Source organism: Peromyscus leucopus, chromosome 16_21 (assembly GCF_004664715.2).
Source record: "Peromyscus leucopus breed LL Stock chromosome 16_21, UCI_PerLeu_2.1, whole genome shotgun sequence".
Classification (NCBI taxonomy): Eukaryota; Metazoa; Chordata; class Mammalia; order Rodentia; family Cricetidae; genus Peromyscus; species Peromyscus leucopus.
The window spans coordinates 75,753,609-75,768,228 of NC_051084.1; positions in this window are offsets into that span (position 1 = coordinate 75,753,609).

The following is a 14,620-nucleotide window of genomic DNA, read 5'->3' on the forward strand; positions in this document are numbered from 1 at the left end:
CATTTTCTTCAAAATTCACCCCAACATTCTGTTCCCTTAGCACCCCCAACTCACATAACTTATTACATATTTTTACATGTGTACATCATTTAACATATTCCATTTGAACAGCTATTTTTCTGTCCTTATCTCTCTTGGCTGACATGTAAACAGAAGTCATTTTTACAATTGGTTCACTGAATTGTTATCAGCACTCAAATGGTTTTCATCATCTACAAAATGTCCAGAAAATATCTCAAATGATTTTTTTCATATTTTATGAAAATAAGTTTGTCCTTTAAGTTTAATATTTTCTCAAAAGATACAGAGCGTGTTTTCTTATTTGAACTTTAAGAACCTTTTAGTTATTTTATATAGAATACATGATAGATCTTAAATTTCAAAGACATTTCAAAATTTTCAGTGAATATGTCCATTTTACCCATTGGATTTTAAACTCATAAAACAGTAAAAATATTGATTTCTTTTCTACCAATATGACTAGCTAAAAACACTCTAAAATTGTATATAATTTCATGTTAGTATCATACAGGATATAGTTTTTATCTATTTTTTGGCCTCATATCTTTGACTCTCATTCATGTTGTTGAATACATCAGTGGTACATTCTGTTTTATAATTTATTCTGTTCCTAATTTTCATTTTTTATACACACACTATAGCTTGCAAATCAGAATCACTGCTTTTTGATTTTTCAAAGGCTTTCATTTATCCTTCTAGTCCTGCCTCTGTAGATGTGTTCCATTTAGCATTTTTGATACAAGATATATGCTGATTGACTATGATCATAGTGTTTGAGGTGAGCATACCAGCAAGCTCAGAGAAGCTGTTTCTGTGATTATTAATTTTGCCTCTTGTTTACATATGCTCCATCTCTCGAAGATGATAGAAGAAAATGTGTATGGATTCATCTAATCTGCCCTAACACTTCAGGGCCTTTGATGGTCTTAAAGGCTCCAGTGAGGTTGGCTCTTGGAACACCACCCACTTTCTCCATTTCATGTGCTTCCTGGTATTATCCATTTTGCTTAAAAATGTTACTAATGACACTAATATTTTCCAGGAGCTCTTGAAACTTTACTTAAAGGAACTACATAGTTTTAACAATTTGATTTAAAGTCATCATGAAGATTGATTTTCCATGTGACTTTGGTAATTTGTGAAAGCTGATTTCATGCAGAAATTATTTTTGTCAGATATCTGAACCCATTGAATGACTGTACATAAATCTCTGAATTTCCACTGGACATCAGTGTTGTGGTATCAAGGGTAAGGCTTTTAAGTGGTGAATTATTTGATAATGTCAATTTATAGAGTTTCATTATAATATTTATTTATTTCACTAAACTTTCTTATATTTAACCAATTTAAGCTGATTTTGATTTTTGTTACATATTTATTTACTTACTGTATGTGGTTGTGTGTGTTTATGTCTTTTGGTGCAAGTTCCCACAACACACATGTAGAAACAGAGGACAGCATTCAGAAGTCAATTGAGTCCTTCTATCACATGGGTTCTGAGGACAGAACTCAGGTCATAAAGCTAGTCAACAGATGCCTTTACCTGCTGAGGTACTTCGACAGCCCAACAAATCGGGATTAACAACTAAACTAAACTCCTCTGTCATGAGTGGCAAATGCAATGCTCTAAACAACCACAGTGTTTAAATAAAATAAGCTGTCATCAGTTTTAAATAAAACATAATTATGGGAAGTGGCTTCTGGTACTTCAATAGCAGGAAATAATTTCTCTTCAAATGAGAAGAAATGATACATAGAGATAAAACATTGTAAAATAGTCTGTTTTGTACAAGTTATCTTTCAAATAATAGCTCATATGTGTTAGCATTTCTCCTTCAAAGTTAATTACATAAGCACAAACACTCATTGGGATAATTTTTAAGCAGCAAATTTTAAAACTTCACAAGTGACTAGAAAAGGATTTCATCATATGAAGCATTTCTATTTTCAACTAGACAAAACCGAAAAAGAAGAGAGTAAACAACTCTGATTTCAGCTCTGATTTGAACAGAGAGAAAGTTGGCGTAGGTACTGCTTCATTGCTTCCTACAGACCTGAATGCTTCCAGAAAAGCAGCTGGAAACCAAGTCATACAAGTCTGCTAAGTCTTCTAGACGTAGCCTATACAGACAAGGCCTGGGAGGAAGAGAAGGAGCTGCAACAGAAATGTTGTGGATGCAGCCTAGATGTCAATCAACAGAATAATGGATTAAGGAAAAAAAATATGCAAATGGCATATTTATTTGGAAGGTAAAAAGTTGACACATTTCTGTCTTTCAGTCTATTTGGAGATGCATTTGTTTTATTTGTTTTGGCTATGGCTGTCCTTTATTGGGACATTAATTTGTGACAATTAACTTTGTGATAATGCTCATTGTTTAGTGAACTTAGGAAGCATTTCTTTAGCCAGAGAGTCTTTTGAAGACTCCAGTACTCAGGAGGATATCCTGAACATATGCAACAAAGCCATGTGCTTATGTTCTGTAATTTTAGTGACTAAAAACAAATTGGAAGGTAGTCCTTAAAGACCCATCTTACATGTTAGCATTCTTTTTATACTGTTCTGCTGTTGACATTATGTTTCAGCCAAGCAATTTTTACTAATAATGAAATAAATTGGAGAGAAAGGACCTGAGGGATATCTGAGGCCCAGGTTGGTACACCGAAATGTTGTTGTTTGTTTTTTATCTTTTTGGGTGGATGCCACCCAGATCCCAAGTAAATCACACATAGAGGCTTATTCTTAATTATAAATGTCCAACCTTAGCTTAAAACATTTCTTGTTAGTTTTCCTTGACTTCAATCTCATCTACCTTTTCCTCTGGGCTTTTCTCTTTTCTGACTTTGGTAAAGTAAATCTTATTCTTACTCCCTGGCTTGCTGCAGCTGGGTAGCTGGCCCATGGAGTCCTCTTCCTTCTCTGGCTGCTTCTTTTTTCTTTCCCAGATTTCTCCTTCTATTTATCCTCTCTGTCTGCCAGCCCTACCTGTCTTTTCTCCTGACTTGCTATTGGCCATTCAGTTCTTTATTAGCCCATCAGGTGTTTTAGACAGGCACAGTAACACAGCTTCACAGAGTTAAATAAATGCAATGTAAACAAAGAAACACACCTTAAAATAATATTCTACAACAGATTAGTCTGTGACCATCACTGTCTGGATGGAGCATGGTGGCATGCAGACAGGCATGGTGATAAAGCAATAAATTTTACCTTATATCCTGATACGTTGGCAGCAGCAGAAACATATAACATAATTGGGACTAATGTGGGCTTTTGAAACCTCAAAGCCCAATCCCAGTTATACATCTCTTCCATAGCTCTTCTAACAAGACTACACCTCCAATCCTTCTTAAAGAGTTTGCTAACTGGGGAATAAGTATTTAAATATATGAACCTATGGGGGCCATACTCATCCAAACCACTACAATAAGCAACAGTCACATATAAAAAAATCTAGCAGGATAAGAAACACCAGGTTCTTTAGCTCCATGTCAATCACCTAGGATGTATAACATAATCTTCTGGATTCCAAAGGATACAGGTTGCACCATCCCTCCAGCTGTGCTACCTGCACCACCCACAGCTTCTCTCTTAGGAATGGGATGGCACTACTCCACATTTTCAGCTCACTTTGGCAGATACCCCATGGTCCTAGTGCATCTAATATCTTATGGTCTGCCTTAAAACTAAATGTTCACTTTCTTACCTTCATAAATGATATCTTGGGGTATCTTTCCAGGAAATTATACCATGCTACACAGTACCTAGCTTCAGTTGGATCTCTATGACTCCTTCAGTCATATATCTTTGATTTTATGACTAGTTCCACCTGGGTAATATTGATGATATTATCAAGTTCTGCCTTCCAACTGGAGATTTAGCCTGAACTCCTTGGAACTATTTATATCAGCTTCTGTGTGATGACCCTAAGAAAACATATTTCTTTTGTCCCAGTGTAGCACAAGAGGCTTCTCCCTGATGCATTTAATCTCTCTATAAATTCCTACTCCTTCTTCAGCACCAGTATGAATACCAGCCTGCATTGAATTTCCTTTTCAAAACAAATCCATGCATTATGTTTAAATTCAACTTCACTTCTCTTTCAGAACATAGGAGAATACAGCCAGATTCTTGGACAAAAATATCATGTGAATGGCTCCTCTCCATTTCATAATGTAGTCCTTGCTCTTCTTTGAAACCCCTTAGACCAGATTTCTCTTAGCCTTATTTTCCTAACTTTAATGATAATGACTCAATAAGGTCTTCCTGTAGCATTCCCTGCCTTTTCTCTAACCCAAAGTTCAAATTTGTTTCACATTCCCCTTCAAAACATCTACTAAGGCTAAAATGCTACACAATCAGTTTTATCAGACCAGAAGTCCCAATTCCATCTTGCTGTCCTTTCTAGTTGCTGTGAAAAAAATACCCTGATAGAATCAGTTTTAAGACAGAAAGTCGTTTCAGCTCAGAACACCAGGTTTCAGTCCCTCATTGCAGGGAAGTTAAAGTGACAGTAACTAAGAACTAGTCACATCCTCAGTCAAGAACATAGAGACCAGATATATGCATTCTTGCTATTTAGGTTAACCTTCCCTTTTAATATTTAGTCCAGGACACACACACAAGGAGTGGTGGCACCCACTTAACCAAGACAACTCTCAAAGACACACACTGAGTTAACACGTTCTACACAACCCTTCATTGATACTCCTTTCCCAGGCTAGTCTAGATTCTGTGAAGTTAACAATCAGCTAGCCAGTATGGTCAGTGATCTCAGATTCTAATTTGCCTCCTCTTCCACAAGCATAAGCCTAAAGGGAGTGATTTACAGTGCCAATAATTACATTTAGAAAATTCACTTTTCTCTTCATGACCATATTAACTGAAAACCTATCTTGAAAAATAAAGAGTCTATCTTTTTAATTACTTAGTTTTGTGTGCATTCCAGGAGTGATACATGCACACAAACACACACATCATCTCATGTATGTACAAATTATAGTCTCTTGTTTAAATAACTTCAATAAAATCATGTTGATGTCAATTATAAGGCTATACATAATTAAAACACAAAATCAAAGTGAAGAAATACTATCTCTATTGGAAAAGTATACATGTGTTTTGTTTTCAACCCAGCTACTTCACCTTTGAAAGAGAAATTTGCTTAGTTATGGGCTTGTTCTCATAACATCATGTGGGCATATAATGGGAAGACAGGTTAAATTCCATAGTGACTTTGAGACAGATTTCATTAAAAATGAAGTCTAGTTAATAAAAGAGGAAAAGTAAAGAAACTATGGTTTCTTGAAAATTCAGAGAATTTTCTTTCTAATAACTCAGCTTTCATGAGGACTCATGGCCTTTCCTTTGTAAAGATAGAATCTCTGTTTCAAATGTAGTAGTCTTTCAGAATCTCACTGCTTCTAGAAGAGCTATATATATATATATATATATATATATATATATATATATGTGTGTGTGTGTGTGTGTGTGTGTGTATATATATATGTGTGTGTGTGTGTGTGTGTGTGTGTGTGTGTGTGTGTGTGTGTGTGCGTGTGCGTGTGTGTTTATGAAGAAGTATATAGTGTGCACAAAATGGCCTTTTAAATCACTGCCCAGAGCTGTTGTAAAATATTGACTTTCTCCCAACAATAAATTCACTTTTCAGGTCTCAGACACCTTCTGAATTCCAATGTGATGTAAATGGAGAGGTAGCACTTAGTGATTGGCATTCTCCTTCCTGCTAGCCTGTGTGAGCCCCACATGAAGGCTGCCATTGATTTGTAGGTTGTGCTAAGTCATTCCCTCACTGGGAGCTTGGTGGCAGGTGTATTTGCCACAGACTCTGATACCAGTCAGTAATTTCAAGTTCAACTGTTTACTCAAGAGTTTGACTTCTTTCTTTTTACTATGTTTGTCAATGGCATTGCAAATTGAGGGGGTAAAATCTCCTCAGAACCACTCTTCCTTCTTAATGTTCCATTATAACCTCCTCGGGCTGGTTGTAGACAATTACTTTTCTTTCTATAAGACACATGGTGTTATTGTTTGACTTTTTCTTTCAACTAGGACCACAAGATGAGCTACATCTTAAATGCAAGCCTTCCTATTGTTTTAGGTTTCCAGTTTATGATGAGCATCTTGATTTTGTAAAACATTTCACACGTGAAATAGATGTTAAAAACTTCAAGTCAATGTGTACTCATAAAAAATGAATTGTGAAAATAATTAAGATAAATCTATGCATATTGAAGTTATGTTTGTTGAAACACTGAAAGCAGAGAGAACAGTCCACATAGTGGTTAAAACAGCAGCCAAATGTTTGAGATTTTATTCCTTCATGATATACTAAAACAAATTCATTCATATCTTCATTTAGTAATCTGAAAAATGTGCAGAGTTCCAGACTTTCTGTACACACTCATACACACTTTCTGATAATTTCTTAATTAAAAAACAGAAAAAATATATTAATAATTTTACCATTTCCAATTTGCCATAGCAGCACTTATACCAAACTTTAGTAGAAGGCAAGTCCAGTGTAAGAATAAGCTGGAAATTTTTCATATAGCTGGAGTGCCTTGACAGGAAAATTCAAGCTGCATTATATTATAGAACCTTAGAGATTGGTTTTCTAGGAGCTTTGGTTATAAACAAGAATCAGTGTGCAGGTTAAGGACTAAAGAAATGATCATTGTTAACCCTTTAATGTTAACTTTCTTGTACATATGCTGATACTCCAGTTTCAGATAAATAAAAGAGTACTATATTGTTCCAGGCATTATATATTAGTGGCATAATGCATTAAGCATCACTTTACATGCCAAGATCAATACCTAGTGCAAATTTCATAACTAGCCTCTGTGATGTATTTGGCTCTTTAAAAAGAGAGATTTTGTTCATTCACTGGGAGATTTTAAAATGAGAGATGATGCTCTCTGTTCATTATCCATCACTGAACACATTCTATGCACAATTACACATTTAAACCTCTCAAAGCACATCTGGTCCACAGTGACCCTATATAAGCACTGGCACCTGTAGCAGTGTGCATTTGAAAATAATTATTTCTGAATATATTACTGAGATTGTTACTGGAAACAATTTTGAAATGTGTAAAGTACCAAGCTCTATAAATATCAGTATTTATACTCATCCCTTTTTAGGTATTATCAACTACTGAGCAAAATGGTTTATTATTTTTTTATTTTGTTACTACAGGCTCTTTCTAATTTTGCATGTTGTTTCCTATACTACAAGGGTTTTTCCTTAAGGAAATGTCTGTTTATTATCATTTTGTATTCCAGATGAATTGATCCTTTCATAGTTATGAACCAGCTGTCTTTGCGATTTTAGTTATCCTTTTAAAAATGATTCATTTTGTTATTTGGCTTATATGTATGTCTGAATACATGTACACACATGTGTTGAGTGCCCATGGGATCTGGACATCCCCTGGCATTAAATCTATTAAGAATGACTTTCTCCATTCTCACTGCCAGCAACCCATTTTCCTTGATAGTTTTCTCCCTTTACTGTGTTCCTTCACCTCCCCGTTCCACCTTTCTCTCTCTTTAGTCCCCAGATCAGATGGCAGCTCCTAAGCTTCATGTCACTCATTTCTCAGTTCTGGCAAGTACCTTGAACAGCAGACACAGGCACAAAAGAGAGATCTGTTCAAGTAAGTAAACAGATTCCAGATGAAGCCTGAGATTAAAGCCAACTGAAGGACAGATACAAAGATATGACAATTGGTGGTGTAATTTAAGGCTTAAACCAAGTTTAAATTGAGAATAGTTTTTTTTTTTCATTTTTCAATTCCTGAGCCCCTCCTGAGTTATAATTTTTTATATTTAGATTTATGCATGAGTAAGCTCAAATGAAGATTAATTTTTACCCAGAAAAGAACTAACCTACATCCTTTATATAATTTTTATAATATTATTTTAAATTATATTCCACCTATGGAATGAAATTTGTATTCTCCATGTTATGAGCTTGCAAGACAAATGCTAAGATATTTTTTAAAAAATATTGCCACTTATTTGAATTTGTCAGAACATTGTCATATCTATTGTACTATTTCATAAAGTAAAATGAAAATGTCATTTGGCCAATCCATAAAAATTCGTTTTTTGTTTTATCTGTAGTTTACCACTTAAAGAGATGAAACAATCATAAAATTCTCTGTGTGTGAGCCTGTGGAATTTTGTTCTCTCAGTACAAAGGCCTGTGTGCTTCATTTGAGAGGGTGGAAGGAAGCATATGGAATGATAAGAAACCTGTTAAACAGTTTCAGGTTTGAGCACGGTAACTTAGGCCCTCACAGAAAATGTCACGCACAACTAAATAAAATCGCTGAAGAAAGTGAAAAGGCATATAACAAAATTAGATGTTCTAGGGAGATAGGGGCATAAATTCTACTTAATCTGAGCAGTTAGAGGCAAAGTAAGTTTTTCAAAAGACAAAGGATGAGCTCACCATGAAAAAGTAAGTAAAGGAATTAGGATGTGTTTGAGAGTTGGAGAATAACATTTGGTGTGATTTAGCAGGTAACCAAAATCATCTGGAGGTGTGACTTTCAGAATCTTGGTGCTCTTCCCAGGATATTGAAGCGTGGTCTTTAGACAATGGGACTCTCGGAGAAGTGTGACAAGAGAAGGTTCTTCACTACAGTGGATTACAGAGCATCCATAACTTGAAAGGTACAGGTATACTGGACACAGAGTCTTCGGGGACTTCTATTATGCAGATGCTACCCTCTAGTCTGTAGCACACACAGTGGAAGAAACAGATGCTTGCTAAGTTCAGTTTCTCTGAAGCTCTCCTTTAGACACTCATAGTCCCAAACATTTGCAGTCCCCCAGTTTGTCTTGGGTTTTGTTGGTGGTTTGCTTGTTTTATGAAGCACCTTCCCCTTCTTATGAATTGGATTTATTAGTTAAGATGGCCAAGTTGTGGTCTGTGGGAAGCCAATCTCGTCCCTCCTCTGTGCTGTTACATAAACATGTGTGCCTCTTAGACACAGAGTGCTAAGAGCAAACAAATGCAACCTGGATTGAATTTTTAAGTAGATGCTAGACGAAATCACATGGTAATCTGCAAGTCAGTACATTGAAAAAGACTGTTCTGCTGATATTAATCAAAAAGTTCAACAATTCTATCCCATACTAGAACGGCATCAAGTGTTTAATCACACAAAAGAAACCAAAAGATGATCTTTTGTTGTCTGTAAACAGTTACCAATATTGCCTGAGGTTTTCACCTTCAGCATCAGAATTGTGCCTCAGCATGGAATCTAGTACCAGCTCTGTCAGTTCCTCAAGACATACTTGTATTTATTCATTTCTTCTAGCATTGTCCTTTGTCTTGGTAAGCCTCAATTTATTTCTACATTACTGTCAGAGTTTTATTCCCCTAAAATATATTTTTTTCTGGAAATTCATAAGTCCAATGGATCTGGTCAAAAAAGAGTTCTCAGAACATCTCTCAGAGTTCATGATTATTTATTTCTCCTATAATACTGCTAAATACAATTAAGCCATGAAAATTTACCAAACATCTGTTTACCTCATTAATCTGGCTTTTCAGCCCTTTATCTCAATTATTTAGTGTAAAATGGTAGCCATGTGTACTCAATGCTAGACATGTATGTGCCCTTACTCTTTTTATTATATCAACATGAAAAGCCCTGGGTCTTCTGTCTTTGCTTGGGCAAACACTAACTTTCCTAAGACACTAGAAGTGCAAATATGTGAGGAAGGCAGTTCTTTCAATTACCTGCATTTCCCTGGGTGACGAATGGGTTCTACATAGGTGTACTCATTGATCCAGATGTCTTTAGTCTCCCTCACCAATATCTGTGACTTCATCTTAATACATCACAGATACATAATGTGTAGGGTGCAGGCATGTTCCAGTATACCTATTGCGAAGGGGACTATCAAGGGAAACATACACAAATTTTCTTTAAAGCAATGTGGTAGAAGCTATAATTACCATTTCTGTGCACAATCCTCTGTCAAGGACTTGATTGCTAGCTCTGTGAGTATTCATTGGGAGAAATGGTCTTTTGCCCTAGATAAGTGCCCATCATAAATTCTACATGCTACATCTCTATTATGACAGAAAATATGATGATAGATTTGATTATCAACTAACAATTTTAAATAGTTAAATTCTGATTAACCTTTATTTAATTTTATTTCTGCTCATAGATTTGTGTATTTTAATGTGTCTCATAAGATATTAGAAAATAGGTTTATATTGAACTTTGTGTACGTATATGCATGTGTATATGTGCAGGAGTATTTGCATATGTGTGCACATGCCTGTAGAGGCTAGGGATTGATAGAGTTGTCTTTCTCAGTCATTTCCATCCTATATTTTTTTGAAATAGAATTTCCTCACTACATTCCCTGAATCTAGACCTCACTGATTTGGCTAAACAGGGTAGCCACCATTGCCAGTTTTTTCCCCTGGGTGTTGAACTCAAGCCCTTGTTCACAAGAAGCACGTTACTAATCCATGTCCTCTGAGACTATACTTTTTATTTTTTAAAAATGAATTTTTTCATGTATAATTAGCACAATGAATGAATCTATTTATGCTGCACTTCAATTAATTTTGAGAAACATGATTATCTACAAAATTCCTGCTACAATCAAATTTAACATTTATGTGATACACATATTCCTACCTAACATTTTCAGCCAGTCATCACTGAAATGTTTGTGTCTCCTAGTATATATGCCACTGATTCATGGAGTGATAATGTTCAATTTTAGGCTGAGATGGAAATACAATCCTGCAAAGTTACCACTCAAGAGGCTGAAGCAGGAGGATCATTAGTCCAAAACCACCCTGGGCTGCACAGCAAGACTGTATCTCAGGAAACCACAACCAACATCATCTCATTCCATTTGACTAGAAAAATGGTTGTGACTTAAACTGTACACATATAAGTACTAGATAAATACACTATTAATTCAGTCAACTAATAGCATGAGTAAGTGAAATATGGTGTCCTGGATGGGATCTGAGAATATAAACTGAATATAAACTAAAAACTGAGTAATCATGCTACAGAATGGCTCATTCTGTCCTTATTCTGATGAGAAAAATTAAGGGATTGTGTTATAAATTTAGCCACTTAAAGATTACTGTGGTGATATTTTATTTGAATGCTAATAAATAAAGTTTGCCCGGAGATCAGAGGTCATAGCCAGCCATAAACAGAAGTCAGGTGGTGGTAGCACACGCCCTTAATCTCTTCACATGGCAGGCAGAGTCCCTGTGTGTTCAAAGACACAGCCAAGCATGGTGACACATGCCTTTAATCCCAGTACCAACCATAGAGACCTGGAGGTCTGTACAGACAGGCAGTGATGAGGAAGTAAGGTGGCTGGGATAGGAAGGCAGAACAGCAAGGCAATAAAGGTACAGGTTAGACAGGAAGAAGCTGGTTCTCTTGGGAAGCTACAGCAGCGTGCTGAGCAAAGGTTAGTTGGTGGCTATCACTATTTCTCTGATCTCTACTGCTCTCACCTCTGTGTGTGTTTGGCTCTGTGTTTCTTATTTAATAAGACTGTTTAGAAATTTGTCTACAGATTACAAGTAGAAAAAATGATACTTGAAACAAAGTTTTGATGTTTTTAAGTCTCATGTCCTTGCTGCTGGGTGTTGCTGCTTGTCTGTAACTCTAGCACTCTAGTGGTGGATGTGGGAGGATCAGGAATTACATCAAGAGCAGTCTATACTACATGTGACATTGTGTTAAAAAACAAAAGCCAACAACTCTTGTTCCTAATCCTAGATTGACGTTTTCAGATATTAGATTAAAACATAAATTCCTCATGAAAAAGAAAGATTATGAATATAGATACATCACTATGTCTACATTATCTTAAATTATTTGTGTCCTTTTATCACAATATATAAACAAAAAAATGTATATGCTCTCCGAGTAAACAAATCAATACTATAAATCCAAAGGCAGTTTATAAATTAGATATAAACTCAATAAGAAAATCAATAAAAATCAAATAACAAAATTAATGTTATTATATGTGTGTTAATTTTGTTTTACCAAATTAAATTGTTAAGCACAAAATAAATATACTGAATTTATAATAATGGGCCACTTGTCATCCAGCTCTTTCATAGTTCTGTTTTCAGGTTTTTCCCATTTAAATAACACTGAAGTTTTCATTCACATTTACTATGATACCATTTGGCCCCAACTTTTTACATGAAGCATGATATCCATTGTTAGATTTCCACTGAGGCTTAACTCAGAATATATGAATGCATGTAGCATGACTTTACCTTGGGATTCTAAATACAGATATAAGTAAACACGTCTCACATTGGATGACTATACTGGGTCATTGTCTTGTGTTTCAATTGGTTTACTATTCTTACACTTGATGTAAGATAATGGTGAACTGTGAAAATATAAATAAAATTTGAATATTCTTGAGGAAACCCAAGATCAAGGGAAGTGAATCTATATGCCTCAGAATTATTATTTTCCAATAGGCATTATTACTCCAATTACTTTATTATCTAATAAAACCATCCATTAAAAGTGATAGTTGTTTACTTTTAATTAGATTTGGCTTTGGAAGTTTTGAAAGGATGGGGAACGCTGAACCTGCAGATAAGCAGAACTCAGGTGCTGAAGGGCTAGGAACACATCTCACTGTTTTAATGAATCAACAGGGATTAGTAAAAAGTTTGAAAAGTGCTTCCCAAAGATTAAAAAAGGAAAACGTTGCAGTCATATATTTATATGGGGGGGGGGGATAAAAAACTAGAGATATGGAAGCCAGGCCAACCTAAATTCAGAGACTGGTGGGTAAAACTTAAAATAGTTCCGTTCAGTATTAAGGTGGATAGAACTAACATTCCTTGGCAACTAATTGGAAATTGAGGTGTTAATGTTGATACTAAGGTTTAACACCAGGATTACTGAAAGGATTATTAGCTATACTATATTACAATAATACTATAATATTGTATTATATTTCTATGACTATAGAAATGTATACTATATGACTATGTAAAAATTACCAGGAAACTAAAAGTTTAAAACAACAAAAAACATCATCTCAACATTTCTGCATATAAATTGGACTGCTTGATTCAGATCTATGCTCAAGGACCCAATTAGCAGAATACTGCTATTATCATCTGGGCCAAGATTCTTTTCTACCTAGCTTGTTTTTGAACTGAGCACATTTTCTAGTAGTCATAGCATGTAGATGTAGTTATATTTTCATTCTATCTTTTTCCCTGGGTATCATTTTCTATGTATTTTCACAGTTTTGAATGGGAGGCACTGTTCTCAATTGCTACTTTGCTGTATCCTGTAACAGCTACAGAGCAATTGCCAATATTCTCCTTTCTTACCTGCTGGATAAATAGCTTACCTATTATGATAAACTCACTAGATTATATTAGACCTACCTAGATTGTCTTACTGTGTTTTAGTCAATATTCTACTAATTCTTTGGGAAATTCATACAATGTATTTTGATAGTAATCGCAACCAGATCCTCCCGTTTATTCACCAGATCCTGCTCCTATTTTCCACACCCTAAGGCATGTCTTCTTTTTCATTAAGTTAATAGCCCATCTAGTCCAGTTTGTGATGTTGTTATGTTTCTAGGTCCAAGTTACCCAGTGGAGCATGAGACCTAGTAGGCGGTCCTCTGTTAAAGAAGGCTTCTTGCTAACCCCTAGAATATAGCATTTGCCCATAACTCCTCGGTTGAGAGTGTGGTCTCATGATTTCCTTTCCACTTCAGAGATTGGTCAGGTGTTGCTGGGGCAAACCACTGTCTTCTGGGTATGACAAGACAGACATACTGATGAACTCACAACAGCTGTGATGATCTCACTATTTTTGAAGTCAGCTACTTTGGGGCTTTACTTATGTTTTATAAATCTTTACTTACGTTTTATAAATCTCTCTTTTCACGGCAATGCTCAGATTCCTGCTCCAATTGAGTCATTAGGAGAAAGGGTGTGTTTCTCAGTGGTTGTATATATTGAGTTACCATTCAACCTATTATATATAGAACAAAGAAATATGCTGAAAACCGCACAAGCTGACATTCCCAAGCAGTCATACTTCAAAGAACATACCAAATCTCGAACCATAAGAGATATTATAATGATATCATGAACAAATAAAGTCAACTATGTATTTAGAAAAAAATACAAAAAGAGCAATAGAGAGAAAGAAAGCAGAAACATGGGGAGCTGAATGCCTTGAGATTAACCAACTATCAATCAGAACTGTCAAAAAAGAAAAATTTTCCAACATGCAAAATCTTCTATCTATGGAGAACTGGAGAATCCAAATTTAATGCACCTTTTGATTTTTAAAATTTTGGTAATTATTCTAAAAGATTTATAACTCAAACAAGCAAACAATATGTGGGCCAAACCAAATATATCTCAGGGCAAAATCCTGCTTGCTGCATGCCAAATTTTGACCTCTGCTACATGATATAAGATTGATTTTTTAAATTGCTTATTAAATCACTCTCATTAATGTATTGTCATACCTCAGGGTGGTGTTGAGAG